General features: G+C 54.5%; 1 pseudogene; it reads right to left on the reverse strand.

Moving 5' to 3' along the window:
* Positions 1-2,877: 2,877 nt before the first annotated feature.
* On the reverse strand, positions 2,878-6,489 carry LOC122435524 (annotated as a pseudogene).
* Positions 6,490-6,700: the final 211 nt, after the last annotated feature.

The raw sequence follows: 6,700 nt of genomic DNA on the forward strand, positions 1-6,700 counted from the left end.
TGGATTTCTTCATTCCTCCTACCCCCTGGGGCCCAGATGGATTTCTTTAACCTATGCCTCAGGCCCTACCACAGATTTCGCACTGGAACTGGAAGGCTTGCGGCTGAGCCAAGGCCTGTGATGTCTATGTTTCCAGCAGCATTATAGTGAGATAGTTGGTCTGAACTGTGTGCTCAGAGGAGGGAAGGGAGCCTGGTAAAAAGTGAACAAGGGGTTGTGTTCACAACCTCCAACCTCCACTTCCATGAGCTTCTCCACTTCCTCACCCTGGTGACCACAGTCCCGGGCCCCTCTCTGCCCAAGGGTGGTGCTGATGCTGGTGCTGGACTTCTCCCCAGGCACAACTTACCTACATGTCTCGGTGGGCAGAGACCTCACCTGGAAGGCCTCTGCCAAATTTACTCACTCGGACAACAGCAAGATGGGCTACATCACCAGGCAATAACAACTAGATCAGCTGTAAACAAAGTGATCAAGCCCACCTGCTTCAGGGAGGGGTTTAGGTGGAAGGAGGAAGTCCCATGCATGTTCTTTTCTGACCCTGAGGTCTCTACTGTTCCAACCCACACATAGTCTGTCCACCTGGCCTCATTCCAAGAGGCCTGGAAGGGAATCAACGTGAGAATATGGGGGAAGTGATCCCCATTGTCCAGGTTCAGTCACTCCTAACATCACTTCCTCATGGCACCCTTCTTGCCCCTGCCTCAGGTAACTCATGTTGGGTGGTCTCCGGCTTCTAAGATGAGCAGCAGTCCCTGGTACTCTCCAGAGCCACCCTTCCCATTTTCATTCATCCACACCCTCAGCAGTTGGCGGATATCATAGCATGGCAAGGTAGGATCCAGAACCTCCTCCAACGACTCCAACTCTTGAGAGTCCCAACACCCTGTCCTGAGGTTTGGTGACTCTTGCATCATCCCCCTCCTACATTTTGGGAATGTGACAACACCCCTTGAATATTGGAGATCCGACCCTTGCTTTTGCTCACTCAATGCCTTACAGAATCTGGACCAGTCTCTACTTTCTTTTCTTCTGGAATCACATCCTTCGCCTCAAGGGCATTATCCTTGCTGACTTTTATTCACACAGAGAGAGGTCCAGGCACCAACTCTGCATGTGCTATCTAGCATCATACCCCCTTCTGTGTAATAAAACCCTGGTCTTTCAGGAATGGTGTCAGGCAGAACCTACCCTCAGTTCACTCAAACACAGATCGGTCTCTCTGAGTCTCAGGCTGGCACAGTCCTGGAGTGCTGGCTGAGGGAAAGGAAGTGCTCCCCTAATCCAGCGAGGGGGAAACTGAACACAGAGTTCAGACTCATTGTCATGTGCCCTAAAGAAGTAGTCTGGGATACTGAGCTGGGATACTCTGGGAAATACCATTTGTTCGAAGATCTGTGTCATGGGTCTGGTGGAACAGTATTTGACAGGTACCCTGCAAGTACAGAGACCTACTAACCACACTTGCCATAGAGCATGATGGGCCCATTTCCACTCAAGGGTATAGAGAGGCTCAGGCTGGAGGTGAGGGTGGTCAGCTGGCTAGGGCAGGGAGGATGTGAAAACACAAAGGACTCCACCATCCATCTCTAACTGCCAGGGTGCAATTTGACCCAGGTTGCCACCAAACAGATGCGTCACCTGACCTCCAGCCCAGAGACTAGCCTGTCTCCTGTGTTCCCTGTAGCTTCCCTCCTGCTCCCCAGCTCACTGGGTCCAGGCTTCATGCCCAAGCCCTTTACTGAATCCAAAGTAGAAGAAGCGAAACTATTGGTGCCTGAGTCTCAGGGGTGAGGGCTAAAGAGGAGAGGAGGACTGTGTGCAGATTCCAGCATTCAAGGTGGGACTGGGGCGGTGGTGGAAACGGTACAGGCAGTAGGGACTCCAATGAGAGGGCAGAGCCTGGGAAGGGAGAGATGAGGGCACCTGTGCCTGTTTCCACCTGCTGAACTACACGTGCATGCAAGGTCACCAATGGCAAGTCAGGGGAGGGATTGAGTGTGCTCCAACAAGAAAAGAGAGTGGTCAGGGTAAGTAGGACAATGAATCCACTCCGGCAAGGAGGATGGGTTGGAGCTCTGTAAGAGGATCATGAGTTCCTTCCACCAGGGAGGCAGAGTGTCATCTATGGATGGGAACCGGCAAATCCCAGAAGAGGGTGTTTAGAGAACTAGAAGAGGGCCTTTAGAGGAATGGGAGGATGTGCCAATGTGGCCAGACAAGGCCCTCAGTGAACCCAGACTGGGGGCACTCCACTGCCCTGCTGGCCTGGATGGTACAGAGGCTGACCCAGAGTCTCCACCGCAGGATGCCAGAGGTAATGTTCTGCAACAGGCTCTGATATGGAGTGGCCCCCCACCAGGCCTTGCCCAACTCCCCCAACCACCACCCCCCAGAGAGAGGACAGAACACAGAATATGAGAAGTCCTTTAATCAAAAACTGCTGTGAGACTGGGCAGAGAGGGGGCAAAACAAGAGGCAGAGGATGCCCTGGTGGAGGCAGAACAAGAGGCAACAAGCTTGGCCACAGCTCGCCGGCCCCGAAGGTAACAGCTGCTCCTCTTGCAGAAAGATGTTGGGCTCCAGAAGAATCGGGTGGAGAGGGAGGTGGGAGGGGGGATCGGGATGGGGAATACGTGTAACTCTATGGCTGATTCGTATCAATGTATGACAAAACCCACTGAAATGTTGTGAAGTAATTAGCCTCCAACTAATAAAATAAATAAATAAATAAATAAAAATAAAAAAAATAAGAAAGATATTGGGCTCAACCTGTGAAACAGCAGAGTCAGGGAAGAGCCTCAAGCCAGGGCCAGCCCACAGGGCTGCTCAAGAGCCAGGACTATGGGAAGCAGTATGGTGTGTGTAACACTCACTTCAAAGGTTCTGGAACTTGTCAGCCAGGTGCTGCATGACGGCTGAAACAGGGAGAGGCATAAGAAGGTGCTCCAGACAGAGGGATATAGAAGCCTGTCCCCTTGTCCCTGTGTGGAGCCACCTGAAACCCACCCCCACTAGCCCCAATGCAAAGAGCTCTGGGCCTGACCACTCCCCACCACCTGAGTTAAATGTGGAGTTATTTCCTAAAATGAACCAAAATGTGCCAGCAGCTCTCAAGTTCAAAAATTGTCTCAAAAACAAAGAATCTAACAAGGACCTTAGAGGCCACACCAAGCAGCAGTTAAAGGGAAAAATCAACATGGCATCTCTACAAGTCCTATCAGAAGGAGCTCTCTAGGACTCATCTGTCGGGCAGAGTGTCCACGCAGTCCACACAGTACTTTGCTACTTGTCCGCACGCCCAGCTAAACATGCACTGCATGCTCCAGGGACATGCTTGATAGGTTCTCCTCCCCACAGGAATGCTGATCCCTACGAGGTCCCCTGCACCTACAGCCCACCCCACCCCACCCCAAGTGCACATCCAGCTTCTGCACTAAGAACCCGCTGCTCTCTGTCCCTGGTTCCTGATACTGTATTGCTCTTTAAGGTCATCCATTTCTCTCTGTAGCACCAGACACTAGGCCAGTAGACATGGGAGGAAGAGAAAAGGTTACATACACTGCCCTCCCATTGCTTCCCTTTTCTCCTCTCCCCAGGGCCATCCATCCCAAAGCCAGATGTCTAGAATGGCAAGGGAAAGACTTTTCTCAGTGGACAGGAGTGGGCTTCTTCTGAGGGGTGTGGAATGGGGACGAGGCGGGGAGGCCCACACATTTCAGTTGCACTTGGATCCAGATTCCACCATGAGGATTGGGTGTGCATTTCAAGAGCCAGAGGAAGCATTACCTAAGGACAGTCCAGCATTCCCGGTGGCTGCTGCTTCCTTTCCAGTCTTGGGGAATGATCAGTTGGTTCCTGGTCACCTGAGAGGGAAAGGGCACACAATCCAGCTTCCCAGGCTCCTAGTGAGGTGGAAAGGGTCAACCAGACTCTAATGCGAGGTGAGGCAGCACCTCGATCTGCTGGCGACAAGCCTCCCCTGCTCTGCCTGGCAGGCTAGACCTTCTCTATGGGCCTGCCTCCCCTGTTCCCCAAGGGCAGCATTTTCACCACTGTGGTCCCCAAAGACTGTGGTTCTGGGTTCGAGCCTCTCAGAGCTGCAGCCACAGCCAGCACCTGGGAGAGCAATGTGGGTGAAGAGCACTTCACAGAAAAAGCTATTAACCTGCAAGTTTACAGCCAGAGCAGCTGTTGGGGCACCGCCACTGATCACCTCTGCCAAACAAATCCCACACAGAGGATGATGGGACCAGGGCCAGGCCTGTTGACACCCTGTTTCCCATGGAAGAAGCTGCCTAGGAGCAAGGCTGAGCCCCCAGGAGAGAGAGAGAGAGAGGTTTCTGCCCTCACCCCCGGTTCCCTCCCCCCATATCAAAACCCAAGACACTCATCTGAGGGTTCAGGTCCTCTGGGCATGACTCCTCCCGGGTTCAGGGCCAAGGGCTCTGAGTTTCCTGGATCTTGGGGGTCTCTGATGTTGAGGTCATCACTGCTGGGTTCTCCATGATGTGCCCATGGAGAAGATGGCCATGCCCAGTGAGTGGGAAGCTAAAACAAAGATTTTTCACCAATCTGGACTAATGATGTGTGTGTGTGTGTGAATGTATGTGTGTATGTGTGTACCAGTGCATTTATATGTCTATGTCTGTGTGTGTGTGTGTGTGAGCAGGTGTGATTTTGGACTGGACTGAGGCAGGGGAATGGGAAGAGAATTGAAAGGCTGATCTCTTTAGCACTTTCTCCATCAGTCGGCCCCAGGCCAGCAGGCAGAGCTGAGTGGGGGACAACAGTGCAGCACTGAGAAAGCCCGGGCCGCTTGAAAGAAGGTTTGGGGAACAGCTAAGAAGTAGGATTCAGGAAAGTCATTCATCTAAACACTGACACTCTGTGAAGCTTTTAAGGTGTCCCCTTGACACAATTAAGCTACCAGCCATCCCTTCCTCTCTAGTCCCAACCTCGTGGAGACTGGAAACAGCCCAAGGGTGGAAAACTGAGCCCAGCACACCCAAAGTGCTACTTTAATGTTTGTCCCTAGTAAAAGGACCCCAATCTGGCATCCTAATGACCCACTGACCAAGGGGCACCCAATGACGACGCCTGAGGGACGGACAGAGGGAGCACGGGTGAAGACGTGTGTCCTGGGGAGGGTGGGAGGGAGAAGAGTGGGGAGAGAGGAGGGGCCTGGCCTACTCGCTTGGCCCTTTGTGACTGGGTCTCTATTTGTGTCGTTGTCTTCTCCCACCACCGCCATCACTGACACGGCTTCCCGGGCCCTCCTGGCCACAGATTTCGCCCCAGCACCCATGTTATTGGACTCTTTGGTTCCCAAAGGGGCCAAGGGATACCTCTTGGACCTCCCAAGCAGCGGAATGCCAGAGACTGGGGGCAATGGGGACGGTTCCAGGGGAGTGGACGAGGTTCGCTGATCCCAGGAAGGGAAGGTTCTCCCCAGGGCAGGTTTGGAGACGCCTCCAAGGGATTTCTTCTCCTGCTCTCTCTTCCTCCTAGGAGTGACGCATGGCAGGCTGCCTGTAGTGGCAGCTGCAGGAGCTGCCATACTGGTACTCCCTGGTAGCTCTGCAGGCAGCCACCCTTCCCCCAGAGCTCGCTCTGCATTTTCTTAGGTGGGAAGATGTTCAGCTCTGCATCGCCCTGCCTGTCCTGCCTTTCCACAACCGAAGTGAATCCTCGCAGAACAGAGGACAGGAACGGGCCTGGCCGGTTAAGAAGGAGATTCTACCTGCCTTAGACAGTCAAGTGTCTGGGTGTGTTCCTGGGATCCTTGAGGCTGTTGAACTTGGCTTGGCCTCCTTGTTTGGGATAAATGCTCACCCTCATCAGCTCTATCTCACTGAACTCATCAGAGGACTCGGAGTCAGGCAGTAGCCCAAACTAGCCTTCCAAGGGGGGCCGCTGGCGATCCGCAGCCACATTCAACCTACTCTTAGTGCCTCGCTTAGGGTTCCCCCAGGCCTGCCCCGCCTCGGCCCCACCGACCTGGAGAGGGCGGGCCGCAGCCAGCACCACCACCCCACATCTCTGTGGGACCATGCCTCGACATCTGGGACCCGCCTCGAGGTTGGCCCACAAGGAGGACACGTCGGTGATCGCATAGCTCTCCAAGGACAGGTATCTGCGGACGCCCAGTATGTCCGGGTCACTCAGTTGCCGCAGGATGGCCGCCACCGACTCGTCAGCCAGCTGCAGGGCCTCCCCTTTGCTGTTGGCCAGGGAGCCAAGCCAGTCTTCGCAGCCCCACAGCACCGGCACCCCTGCTTCCAGCACCTCCCACTCTGAGTTGAATCCCTCAGGGTTTGGGTACCCATCTCCAACCTCATCCTCCCTGCTTCACAGTGTCCTCACCTTGGAGCCCAGTCCAGGTCCCTGCGGGGCTGTGGAGTTGGCCTGAGGGACGCAGGTCTGCTCCCTGCACTCTGGGCAGAAACCCGCTCCCCAGACTGACACCTCATCATCCGGGGAACTCATGTAGCCATCTGGGTGGCCCCCGGACCTGGGGCGGCGATGATTTATCAACCGAGTTGTGGTGGCAGTGGTGGTGGCGGTCATGGAAGGTGAGGCCAGCGGCATCTGGAGTGAGCGGTCAAGCACCACAGGCACCGCATGCACAAGATTGTGGCAAACTGCCCCAGGCTTTCAGCAAGCCTGGGACGCCCCAGCCATGGCCTCCTTATTGATC

Source organism: Cervus canadensis, chromosome X (assembly GCF_019320065.1).
Source record: "Cervus canadensis isolate Bull #8, Minnesota chromosome X, ASM1932006v1, whole genome shotgun sequence".
Taxonomy (NCBI): Eukaryota; Metazoa; Chordata; class Mammalia; order Artiodactyla; family Cervidae; genus Cervus; species Cervus canadensis.